This window comes from Drosophila suzukii, assembly GCF_043229965.1.
Source record: "Drosophila suzukii chromosome 2 unlocalized genomic scaffold, CBGP_Dsuzu_IsoJpt1.0 scf_2c, whole genome shotgun sequence".
In the NCBI taxonomy this organism is placed as follows: Eukaryota; Metazoa; Arthropoda; class Insecta; order Diptera; family Drosophilidae; genus Drosophila; species Drosophila suzukii.
The window spans coordinates 10,611,460-10,625,004 of record NW_027255896.1 but is presented as its reverse complement, the minus strand read 5'-3'; the positions used below and the strand labels follow the sequence as shown (position 1 = coordinate 10,625,004).

The 13,545-nt window shown below is 37.5% G+C and overlaps 1 protein-coding gene across 8 annotated transcripts in view; it reads left to right on the top strand.

Moving 5' to 3' along the window:
- LOC139354073 (monocarboxylate transporter 9-like) overlaps positions 1 to 13,545 on the top strand; it is a 253,639-nt gene that overhangs the window by 78,595 nt on the left and 161,499 nt on the right. For 3 of the 8 annotated variants that reach the window (XM_070998317.1, XM_070998324.1, XM_070998321.1), the window contains exon 2: positions 13,061 to 13,303. The exons of 4 other annotated variants lie outside the window; for them this stretch is intronic. The gene's annotated coding sequence lies outside the window, so the exon portion shown is untranslated. The remainder of the gene's footprint in view (positions 1 to 13,060; positions 13,304 to 13,545) is intronic. One more of the 8 variants, XM_070998318.1, reaches the window with a different exon arrangement.

The window sequence follows — 13,545 nt, the reverse complement described above, 5'->3', positions numbered from 1 at the left end:
GGACTGCCAGAGTCTAAGATGCATGCTGTAACCATAGGAGATATAATTTGATTGTCAAAATAAATTGTAATACACCTTACATATTTATTTTCAGCATTCCCCTTCCTTTCCTCGCATTGGGCTACGAAGTGGCCGAACTTGCCACAAGCATAGCAGGATCCTGGCACCCTTGTTGGCTTTCGACAATCCTTAGCGATATGTCCTCTGGCGTTGTAATTACCGCAGCGGAATCCTCCGTTGTCGCCCCTATTCCTGTTCAGCTCCTTCGACACAAACTCCTTTGGTTTGTCCAAACGGATACCAGCAAACGCACGGAGAATTTGCATCGGATCTGTGAAGCATTGGATCCGGGCTTGATCACGCAAATTCTGTGCTGGTATTCCCTCGACTATCTGGTCAACCAATTCGTCCGGTTCTATGTTGATGCTGCTTGCTAGCATTGTCTTTGCCTCAAAATACACCGCGAACTTTTCGGAATGATGCCACTTTAAATCTTCAAATTTGCGTCGCGCCTCTGCTTTTGAAAGCTTATCGCCGAATACTAATATCAGCTGTTCCAAAAGATTCTCTACCGGCTCCATAATACGCGTTGCATTTGCATGCAACCAGCGCTGAGCGACACCCTTCAGTTTGGACACAATCACCATCTTCATGCCCACTGCATCCAGGTTGCACATTTCAACAATGTTGCGTACTTGCTGGGTCCAAATGTTTGCACAAGAAGATCTATCAAAATCCATGACGATTTCCTTGGCAAATGAAAGTGACATATTTGGCGCTTCTAGTCCTTTGTTTACAACTGCCACTCGTTGTTGCTCAACACTGTTTCTTACATCGATATCGGTTCCGCTATCGATATCAGCACTTCCATCGGTGCTTGGTATTTTTGCGCCAACTGCTTCCTCGAAGTTTTCGCCTTGCACTGCTCGCTTTACTCCCTCACTGCTCACTGCTTGGTTGCAGTTTTCAACCATGTTGATGACGTCATTGCCAACTGCTTGCGACGCGGCTCTTACTTGTGCAAGAATGTTCTGGAGCTCCTTTTTACCAGCTACGATTTCAGCACGTATTTGTTGTAGCGACAATACTCCTTCGGCTACAGCAAACCACTCGTCTCCCTTGGGCCTTGAAGCCGCTGCAGGAATCAGTTCCGACCTAGGGTTGGCATCCTCAGAAGAGAAATTCTCCCCCAAGTCATCTTCCGGCTCTAACTCCTGAGCCCTATCAGCAAGGAGCTCGTTTTCAGCGCATTGCTGAACTAGCGGGTCCACGCCATTTAGTCGTGCCGCCAGTTCGGCCTTATTGCCGATCGTCGGCAAGTTTAATGCCGCCAACCACCTTTTAAACTGGACGACCGTGAACTGTTGGACATCAATTAGATCCATTTTATGGGTCAGAACCACTTCTGAAGTTTATAGTAGTATAAACTGCTATACTTATTAAACACTTTATTAAACTGAACTGTTCTCCTTCACTTCTTGTTCGCAATTGGCCGGTTTTACATAGCGTCGGTTTTACATTCGATTACGTGAAGTTGGTTGCGATCAATATCGATACTTAACATTTTAGCAGAGTTGCCAGGTTGGCCACTTTACAACAGGAAATACTTTTAGATGCTAACGACTATTAAACAGCTAGCCGTTACGTTCATATACTTGTTGATATACATTTACAACAAAGAGTTATACTTAAATATATCTATTCATAGCAGGGTTACACTTAATTATATACACGACACTTATCCTACTACAGTTGGTAAACTGCTTAAAAGTATTTCGTGGAAAAGCAACTTACAAATAACACGTTTTTTACCTACACATGGATAGACAGGTCACGAAAATACAATTTATATTTAGTACACACCTTATTTTAAAGGATCAAAAGTTATTCTTATTAATATCAAATCTTTGCATGAACACGTGCTGAAAATAAGTCAATTTTCAAAGCTCGCAGCCGATCAGGGATGCAATTAAAAGCTTAATCAACACCTTTTTTGAGATTTGCAAAGTGTTTCCAATTAAATAAAAACAAAATATAACGTAATTTTCAAATCTTAAAAATCTACTTTTATTCCGCTAGATTTATAATTTATCATTTACTGTGATAAAAATCTGTAGTCTCACCAAATTAAAAAAATAAAATTAATACATAAAAAGAAAATTATTAAAACGGAATAGATTAAACTAAAAGGAGAAGGGTTCCAACTAGAAGTAGCTAGGTAGGTCGAGTGTGAAGGAAAAGAAATTAGGGGCAGCAGCATATGGGAAGGATGAGAACGCCTTAGTCTGTGCCTAATATATGTTCGTTGTTTCAAATTAAAATTTAACTTGATTCTAAAGGGAGAGCGAAATTGTTTACAACCGCGGTAGGGAATTTAAGTATGGGAATTGAGGTGCTGCTCGATATCGAACAGAGATTAAAAAGGAGGAAGTACTTAAAATGTCAGCTGAACCAGGTCTTTATCATTTTTAGTAGTTATCTCGAGCACACAGCGTCGACGTCCACATGGCAGAAGTTTCGAATAGCTATTGAAGTGATATTATAGTCTATTATAATCATTGCAAAGTAGTCTAAAAATGTTCATGGTCACAATAAGATCTACAATGATTTAAAACTAGTGTACTATATATTTTAATGAATCTATTTTGCACATTAAAGTTCAGGCGGTCAGAAATTTGAGTTTTGGATTCATATAGACACTGAGGTCGTCAAAATGAGTGTCCTGTCTAACTCACAACCACATAGAGTGTATTGGGGTAGTGAGGGTGTACACGAAAAAGCGTTATTACCTTGCACCTAGAGCCATTTAGTTTTAATTCATTGTCATTGCACCAAGTTTGATATCCATTAAGTTAGTTGAAAAGTGTGGCTCTGTGCGTGCTTATTCTGTTTGGGGCTCAACTTAATATAATCTGCGAGGAAGATCATAAATAAATAATGTAAAAATAAGCGGACCACGGTGACTTCCTTCTGGTACACATGAAGTAACTCGGATTAGGTGTGAGAAAGAGTTTTAAAAAATGACGTGTCCTCTTATCTTAAATTACTTGAGATCCACTTAAGAAGCACATGACAACCCCAACAGTTTCAATTTCAGGACTAGAAGCGGATGATTTTCAGAATCAAATGCTTTAGTGAATTAAGAGAAAACCACGTCAGTCTGAAGTTTTTTTATAAAACTATTTGTCACAAGTGAAGTAATCTGTAAAAGATGAGCTGTCGCTGACCTACATTTTATATATACGTGTTGGCATGGGGAACTAAGAGACCAACAACTGTGTTGCAACTCGGGTGTAATGATTTTATTAAAGAGATTCCGTATAGCTGATAGCTTTGTAGTTTCGTTTCGACGGCGGACTGATTCGCTCTATGTACGCTCTTTTAACTGATCCCTACCTGATAGTTTATTTGAAATATAATGGATAGCGGACAATTTATTTATTTATATAAAGCTAGCTTAAAGTTAAAACTATAGGCTAACTAAAATAAGAGCTCTAGCAGCTAAGGCCTTCAGCTCATCTGAGATGTGGGATTAACAGCGTTTTATATACATTTATATTTTAAACTTAATTTGGGCTTTTTCAAGAAATGTGATGATTTTTATGATGTTGTCGGGGGTTGGGTTTGAGATGGTGTTGATGGGGTTAAGTGATTGGAAGGATTCTGATCTGGGTTGGGATAAGGAAGGGCAGTGTATAATGATATGTTGGATGTCTATTGGGGAGTGGTGGCAGAATGGGCATGTGTTGGGAAGTGTTCTATCCATGTAATGGGCATTAGTCAGTTTGGTATGTCCTAGTCGTATCCGGTGTATGAGTATTTGTGTTTTCCTATTGGTGTTTGGGGGTATCTGACAGGTGGATTGCGGTGAGGTCTGTACCATTTGTTTGTACCAAGGCGATACATTGTTGTAGATGTCAGCTTGTTTTGATTGTATGTGCTTTTTCAAGAAGTGTGAAATGTCGTTAGAGTTGTTGTTTGTAGAGTAGGTAAGGGGGTATTTGTGGGCCTCTTTGGCTGCTTTATCGGCGTTTTCGTTCCCTGTTATGCCGATGTGGCTGGGGATCCAAATTAGTATAATTTTAGGGAAGTGGTTAGAAACCAGGTTTTTGATGGTTGAGGGATAGTAGGAATGGTTATTGGGGTTGGTGAGGGACTTTAGCGCAGAGAGAGAGTTTGAGCAGATAGCATGTTTCCCTGGTATTTTTAGCGCGATTTTGACGGCTTCGTGTATGGCTATAAGCTCGCTAGAGAGAACAGATGAGTAGTGGGGAAGGAGTCCTGTTTTGATTGTATTGGTTTCGCTGGTTACACTATAGCTGATTATACCGTTGGCCATTGAGCCGTCGGTGTAAAGGAATTGGTGGTTGGGCAGAGTGTTCTTTAGAGTTTGAAAGAGTTGTTTATATATTATGGGAGATGTGCTGGTTTTGTTGTAGTTGGATAGTGTTGTGTTAGTAGCTTTGTTAATAATTTCCATGTCGTATTTTTTATTGTAGTTGTTTTTGATTGGTGCATAGGGAAGGAATGTTAATTATTCTGTCTATTGTACTGGGATATTTGAATTTATTTTTGGAGGTTTTAGTAAGTTTTTAAAGTGGGGTGTCAAAAGAGTGTATAAGTTTTTTTGAAAGTTTGCCTGTTAAAAGTTTTGTTCTGTGTTCTATTGTGCTTATATTGGCTTCTATAAGTAAGTTGTTAATTGGTGTTGTCCTAAATGCACCTAGCGCTGATCTGATGGCTGAGTTTAGGGAAGTTTTAATACGGTTAATTAGGTGTTTGGGAGTTTCCGTAAATGGGCAGACAGTAATCTATTTTTAATATGAGGATAGATTTTACAATATGGATTAGCGAGGAAGTGTTGGTATTGTATTTTAGAGAGGAAAGGTGTTTAATGATGTTCAGGGGCTTGCATAGTTTGGTTTTTAATTTGTTTATGTGGGTGGACCAGTTGTATCTATTGTTTAGCGTGAGACCTAGGATTGTTGTGTTGTTGGTTTCTGGGATATATACAGTACGGATTTCAGATTTACAATTATGTTTACGGCATATGTGTAGGCTTTGGTATTTTTCGATTAATAGTGAGGCTCCAGAGTCGGAACACCAATGTCCTATTTCCTGGAAGAGGAAAGATATGTCGACAATGGGGTTTTTTCTTCAGTTGTGTTCTATAATTAGGTGGAAGTCGTCGGCGTAAGCAGTGAATTTGATTTGTCTTGGTAAGGCTATTATTTTTGTTAGGGAATTGTAGGAAATTAGGAAAAGGATGACTGAAATGGGTGAACCTTGTGGGATGCCATTGTCGAGAGGAAAACTGTTAGATAGATTTCTGCCGTTTTTGATAATAATTTTCCTATTTTTCATGAAGTTCGAGACGTAGTTTATAATTCGGTGTCCTAGCTGCCATTCTTGGAGTTGTTGAATTATTGAGTGGACACCTATTTTGTCGAAAGCCTTGGAAAAATCCAACGAGATGATAGAGAGGTGGCGCTTTAAGGATAGGGATCTAGTTGCTAGGTGGTCTACATATAGTAGACTGTCTAGAACTGATTTACCTCTTTTAAATCCGAACTGGTTGTTGTGAATGAGTTTGTTCGTAAGAACAAACCACCACAACCTTTTCGCGATAATTTTGTCCAATACTTTGGCTATGCATGGGTTTAAGGATATAGGTCTGTAGGATTTAGGTTCAATTTGCGGTTTTTGGGGTTTAAGGATAGGAAGGACGAGACTAACTTTGTAGGCTTGCGGTATGTGTGTGTTTAGAATGTTATTATAATGATTGAGGATTCTGATTTTGAAGGACGGAGGAGAGTTTTTGGTCATGGAATAGGAGATGCGGTCCATACCAGGGGTGGAGCCTTTGAGGGTGTTAAGGGCAGATAACATTTCTATATGGGATATGTCGTTTTCAATTTGGTTGGCTGCTTGACACGGAATGTAATTTATTGAGTTATTTAACAGGAGTTTGTTAGTTCTAAAGGAATCAGAGAAATTTGTGTCCTTGGCTTCTCGCGACCATAGGTCGCCGAAGGTGTTGGCTATTTGTGAGGGGCAAGTGTAAGTGTCTTGTGTAAGGGGGTTGTATATAGCATGTATATGTTTTGTTGGATGAAGGCCGCATAATCGTTTTATGTTGGCCCACATTCTCGATGGGTCGGAGTAAGGGTTGATGTAAAATTGGTTAAGTAAAATTGTATAATGATGTTTTTTTTGCTTCTTTAATAGCTCTTCTAAATTTAGCGTTTGCTTTTTTAAATTCTAAAATGTTTTTTGTGTTTTAGGAGTTTAAATTTATTGTTTTTTGTGTTTTTTAGCAATGTAAGTTCTTGATTCCACCAGGGGACAGCGTGTTTAAATTGTATGAGCAGATTGTATAAGTGTTTTTTTAATTTGTGCAGCTTCTTTATTAACGTTGCTGTTACAAGGTTGTGTAAAGAAGCTGAGTTGTGTGATGGTGTTGGAAAATAGTTTCCAGTCTGCTTTGTTCAGATTAAAGGATGGTTTGGCGAGAAAGGGATGAGAGGAAGTGTTTGGGAACATAGAAATAAGGATAGGAAAATGATCGCTGCCGTGAAGGTCATCGATCACGCTCCACGTTATTTCGGGTGCTTTGTCTGCAGTGGCAAGAGAGAGGTCTATGTGTGTAAATGTGTTGTGAGTGGAATAGTGTGTTGGGGACTTGTCGTTAAGGAGTATGTAGTGTGATCTGTCTACGAATCTGGCAACAATGTTGCCCCTAGAGTTGGCTCTGGGGGAACCCCAATATGGGTGCCAGCTGTTGGAATCACCTAGGACTATAGTGGGTAGGTTTGTTGGGGAAAAGACGTTTTGTAGGTTGTTTGTGTGGAATTGTTTGTTGGGAGAGATGTATGTGGACATTAGTGTAAATTTTGTTTTGGAATTAATCAGAATGGCAATAGCTTCAAACTCTGGGATCAGTTGGTGTTGCGTGTGGGAGATAGAATTATGCACCAGTAGCGCTGTGCCTCCGAATGCATTAGTATTGTGGCTGCAGAGAAGTGTAAAGTTTACAGGGGTAGGTAGAGATTCAGTGTGAGATATATGGGTTTCTTGTAGGGCAATTATATGTGGGTTATATTGTTTGAGGAGTATTTGGAGTTCTTGGTAATTATTCTTGTAGCCTTTTATGTTCCATTGAATTATTTTAAGCATTAATCTAGGTTAGTAAGGGTGATTGGTATTTCAGTTAATTTCCATATCGCATGAGTCGCTAGAAGCATTCTCAGGCGTAGTTGAGTTTTTTTTGGTTTTCTTATTGGTGGTTTTGGCTGCAGCCTTGAGGTTTGCAATCATGCGTTTGGACGTGGTAAGTGGTAGGATTTGGACAGTGTTGGTCGTTGGTGGTTTGGTGGGTTTGGTTAGTTTATCTAAGTTATTATCTGTGTTTGTGAGGTCTGCGTATGATGTTGGGGTAGTCCTCGAGGTAGTTGGTCCTTGTTGGGTATGGTTGGGTCCTTTGAGATGTTGACGTCCTGTGTTTTGTTGTGGTAGAGTTTGGATGTGTGTGCTGGTTAGTTTTAGTTATTGTTGCGTATGAGTGTGGGGTGGTGACTGAGTAACGAGATCGTAAGATGGAGAGAGCAGTTTTGTTGTCGCATTTTTTTGTAGTCTTAATTGCTGTAAGTTCCTGTTGGGTTCTAAATATGGGGCAACTTCTGTTTACAGAGTTGTGAGGATCGGTGGTTTGGTTTTCTTTGCAGTTTACGCAATGTGCGGGTCTTGTGCATTTGTCGTTGGTGTTTGGGTCCAAGTGGTATTCTTGTCCGCAGTTGTAGCACAGTTTGTTGTTTCTGCATGCATTACTGATGTGGTTAAACATAAAGCATTTATTGCATCTAAGGGGCAAGGGAATGTATTCCCTAACATTCGTTTTTTGGTAACCGATCATAATATATTCCGGGAGATTGAGAGTGTTGAAGGTGAGAATTACAAGCCGGTCTCTGTAAGAGTACCGTTTTGTCTCTTCAGTATTTTCTTCACGTCGCAGACTAGCTGGCTAGCTAGTTCTCTTTTTATTATGCTTTCGTAGATTCATCTGATGTCGTTAGAGTATATGACTCCCTTGGTAAAATTAAGAGAGTTGTGTAGTTGGACGTTGACGGCTATCTCGGCGAAGGCTTTCAGTTGGAATAATCTCTTTGCTTGAAGGTTGGTTTTTGTTTTAACTAGTAGAGTTCCGTTTCGGAGTTTTTTACATTTCTCTACTTCACCGCTGCAGACAAAGTCAATTTGCTTCTTGATCAAGAAGGGTGATATATTGTTTAGATCAAAATTTGGATCTGATCTAGATATGGTGATGTATTTAGGGCCAGGTGTTTCTAGGAGCTCCATGTTATTGCTATGGGTAGTTGGTGGACCCCGGTCGGGTGGGTCCTCCATCTTTCCGTTGCTACGTTTATGGATCGTAGGTTATGCTTGGCACTTGCACTTCTTGGACTTGCAGTTACCGTTTGGATTTTTATTGTTGTTTTTTATTTTTGTATGTTGGTTTGTAAGATAAGCTTTGGATTTGTAACGATGATAGAAAGGCAAGACTGTTCTCTATTAGAGTGAGTTTGTGACTGATAGCGGACAATTACTTGTCCGCATATGTTGAGAAATCCAAAAATTTGCAGAAAAAAAATTTCAAATAAAACGATCTTAAATGGTGATACTTCTCTAGCATATGAAAATTTAAATTGGTCGACCCTTAGATCATCAACCGGAATTTTTGTACTGATATAGGCCGTAGTGTCCAGAGATGAAAAGTCAATATTCAGCCGTGGAACAAATATTTGTTTCCGTTGCGACCTGCTGACGACAACCGGGAGCTACCAATCGACCGCGATCTTTTTGCGCTTAGCAAAATAGCTCAGACAGCATTGGGCTGGTGAGCTGCGACTCAAGCGAAACAAGCAGATCCGTATTCCAACGGCTGTTTTTTGGATTACTTCCGTGGCTGTTTATAAGCAATGCAATTATCACAAAAGTAGCGCAAGCCGTTCCTCATGTCAAACGCATCGCGTACCAGACCCAAATAGTCAAGGCACTTTGCATGGTAAACTTTATCGAACGGAAATCACCAACTTGGATTTCTTTAAGAAACGAACTGCCGTTATCGCGATATATTGATCCACAGTGCAGATCATGCTCCAAAAAGATAAGAAAGAGGGGAGATAGTGAGCGTAAGTTTTTGAAGCCCGAAACCCCAAAATATTGCGTGGGAGAGCGGGTGAGTGTTTAACTATAGTTAAGACTTTTCCCGCTCTACACATCGTTTGAAAGAAAAAGAAAAGCCAATATAAAATCATAGCAATAACAAAAAACGGCAATTAAAGCTCCAAAAAGATAAGAGCGAATCAAAGAGCGGTAGTGAGTAAGCGGGAGAGAGAGTGAGCGGCAGTGAGTTAGAAGAGGAGATTGGGAGCGTACGTTTTTGCTATTCGAAAACATCGAAGTTTAGAGCGTGAGTGCGGGAGAGCGGGTAACTACAGCTTAGACTCTAGGCGCCTTAAACATCGTTTAGAAGAAAATGAAAAAGGGAAATATAAAGCAATAACAACAATCATTGCACAGAGACTATAGTTTTAAACTAATTTTTTTAATTTAATAGGTTATAGGTAATTTTTCAATTGCCTTTTAACCTAATGAATAAAAAAATAAAATTTTATTAATTTAAACACAAACAATCACTACGCACTCCCCAAGCGAACGGATGTTGTTAGAAACATTACAAAGAATAAATTTATGGAAAAAGAGATTTATAAAACAACAATGGTTTATCATCAAAAAAAATGAAATTAAAAAAAAATTCAAATGTGTAGCTATTTTTCATGGCCACAATTTATTTGATTCCCTAAATGTCTTTAGCAATCTGTTTTTTTATAAAATTTGTTTAAGGATTTCCATGCTTCTTTGGAAAGGTCAAACAATTGGCAAACACATATTTGATATCCCTTTCAGGTGCAAATATCTATTAATCCATCATCCTTGAAAACCGAATCCTGAATTCTCTTTTTTCTGATTCTTTTCTTATCATTTCAAGTATCAAAATGTCAATTCTTGTTTAAAAGAGTACGCTATTTTCAGAAATAACTACATACACCTTATCTTTGCGAGAAAAGGTAGATTTCCATATTCATAATTCTCTTAATCTGTAGAATCGTTCAAGTTTCCAAGGTTTTTTCGCGTCTTGTTCTTCGCAGAGATTTCGTATGTGGTGGTCGTGAATTTGTCTTTGCTGTCGGAATATGTTTGTATCCGGGTAAAAGTTCGTTTATAAACAAAGCCATTGCTGCCTTAGAACCATACTTTTGAAGAAATCCGCTCGAAATTGTAGGAATGCTTTCCTTAATCTGTACTAGTCGCATTTCACCTTATTAGCTGCATACGTCAAGTTCCGATTGCAACATATATTTTTGTTGCCAAACCAAACTTTTCGTTCAAAATACAATTTTTTCCGAAAAGCAAATCTTGGTTTTGTGAACCTTCTTTATGCTTGAGTTCAAATGCCCGTACGTTAAAAGACGGTATGATAAAATAAACCTACTCTTCTTTCTTTGCTTTCCCCGAGAACGATAACTTCAAGCTCTCACGAACTATCGATGGCGTGTGGATGGGATTCTTACACAAACAAAACAGTTAATTAAAGTACTTTTGTGAAGGAGACGTTTTCGTCCCCAAAAAGGGACGAGTCTCTCACCTTTAAGGCTACCAGGATAAAACCTTCCCAAGTCTTTTATTGCAGGTAGTACATATAGCTGCTATAAGAACGATCGGATAACTAATGTCAAAATAATACAAAGTCCATTATATTTCGTTTATATACGGTAGTAAATTAAAATGGAACATTATCTTTTTTATACCCTTGCAGAGGGTATTATGATTTCAGTCAGAAGTTTGCAACGCAGTGAAGGAGACGTTTCCGACCCCATAAGTATATACATTCTTGATCAGCATCACTGGACTGTCCGTCCTATTCTGCGCAAACTAGTCTCTCAGTTTTAAAGCTATCGGGCTGATACTTTCCCAAAAGTCTAATTTCTTTTGCAGGTAGTATAAAGGTCGGAACCAGCCAGATCGGGCAACTATATCTTATAGTCCCCATAGGAATAATAGGAAAAAACATTTTTTTTAATTATTTCTTTGGTGTTTTTTAACATATAAACTCCAACGCTTGAAAATAATATTTTTTAACTAGTTCTGAACTTTGGACTTAGTTTTATCAAAATCAGACGAAATCATATAGCTGCCGTAGGAACGATCGAAAAATTTGTGGGAAAATAATATGAAACAAATTATAGCTCTGGTGTTTTTTAGCATATAACCTCCTACGCCTGGAAATAACATTTTATAATAAGTTCTGAATTTCGAATTTAATTTTATCAAAATCGGACGACTGTATCATATAGCTGCCATAGGAACGATCGGAAAAATGGTGGGAAAATAATATGAAGCAAATTATAGCTTTGGTGTTTTTTGACATTTTACCTTTTACTATTGGGAATATCATTTATTGTATTTTTAAATTTAATAATTATAACTGCAAGGGTATACAGACTTCGGCTTGACGAAGTTAACTTCCTTTCTGGTTATTTCAATAATTAGTTTTGAGTTTTCCTAAAATCGGAAAGTTTTGTACATACAATGTTCCCCCGGTAACGATTTATAAAGGTGTAGAAACTTCAGCTTGGCGAAGTTAGCTTTCTTTCTTATTTCTCATGGCTTTAGTAACAAAGGCAGCAAGCTATTGCTGAATCTTCGCACCTGTATCTTTGGATACACAGATAAATTCATGAAATGATATAAGCTGGGATGTCAAATTATATGAAATTTAAATATAGCTCTATAGAGTAGTAGGCTTTGAAGTAGGCTGTGCCGCAGCATTTCATGCATTGAGGCTGAATTCATAGTCAACTTTCGTATGTTTATGCACACTCGATTTTACTCTTGTCATGAAATGATTTAATGAAATAGGCATAGAATAAACACAGTAATATAAAATTTTCAATAGTTAATTTTTATAAAAACTTTAATTTGTAGGCCATTGTCGCATTTTAATAAGGTTCAACCAGTAGTAGAAGCGGACATCACAAGTAAATTCTACTTGTAGAAGTCTATATCATTCGCGTTTTAGTTATCTTTGCATTTTAATGCAATTTATTTAAATATGTAAGTTCATCGTAAAAATCTTTAACACAAAAATATTTTACATTGTAAAAATAAATTTCATAAATATTAATACGTATAGCTGAATACAGCTAATAATTTGTGTTTTACCGTTTGACATGGTGATACAAATATTTATAATAAAGAATATTGAAAAGGGGTGGCGTTGGGATTTGAACATGCATAGCGACGCGTCGTTTTGATTTCTAACCAAACAGTCCGGTCGCTGGCAAGGTCTAAAATTTAATACTTCGGTGCCCAAGAGCATGTTTCATTTTACGGTGATGTTATTAATGTGTTAGTCTTCTAATTTGTAAAAAATTAATTTATAAATGTAAGCAATTTATGTAAGCATATTTTGCTTGTTTTTAGGGCACTTTTAATTCATGGTAATCTTTTCTTAAATTAAATATACGCTTTTTGTTTTACCCAAAAAATTTCTTGACTTAAAAAAAAATTGCTGCTCTTAGAAAAATTAAATTTAAGTGGGGGTTATTTTCACCTGTTACTCGTAGAGTAAAAGGGTATATTGTATTTGGGGAAAAGTATGTAAGAGGAAGAATTTCCGTTCCCAATAAGTACATAAAAATGTAATTTTAGGTTTTCTTTGCAAAGCCTACACAACATTCTTGTTAATTTTGGCAGTTTAAATCCAATGATATCGATACACATTTTCCAAAACAATAGACACATTAAAATTCGTATTATCTGATTTCAGGGGTGTTTCAGTTACGTTAACCTAAAAATATGTATACTATCACATAAACTAAAAAAAAGAACATATGTACTCTTAAGACATATCTTAAAAGGAGTTAACACATATGAATAAAACACAATAAAATTAAAATTGGCTTTATAATTTAACTTAAAAACTTGATTCCTCTTCCAGCAGAGCGATTATCGCTTAAGTTCGATCTCTGAACCAAACCAAAGCCAAAATGATATGAGTCCACAGCCCTGGCTCTATCATCTCTATTTGTTCGAGTAACGACTTTAAGTGGAGCTGACTTGTATTTTTCGCTGAAGGGAAAATTTTGGATCCGTGAATTCAAGGCTTGCTATAAGACTTTGCCTCGATCAGTTAGAAAGTTGGTTGGAACATTAGGATGAAGAGCGTGGGCTCAAACCCTGGGTGAGTTATTTTTTTAATGTTTTGTTTCTAAAAAGGAAATCCGGAAACATAATCAAAAATGTGGACCCCAAGAAACAATCATGCGTTCAGTTCTTGTACATCGCACTGACTTCATAGAAGTCACAAAAATCAAATTTTTAATATGCGACCAAAATTTGTAAAATACATAATTTAGAAGGAATTTTTTCGTCGTCTCTAGTCTTTGAAAGAAATTTTTAAAGGAGTAAAAAAAGATTAAACTT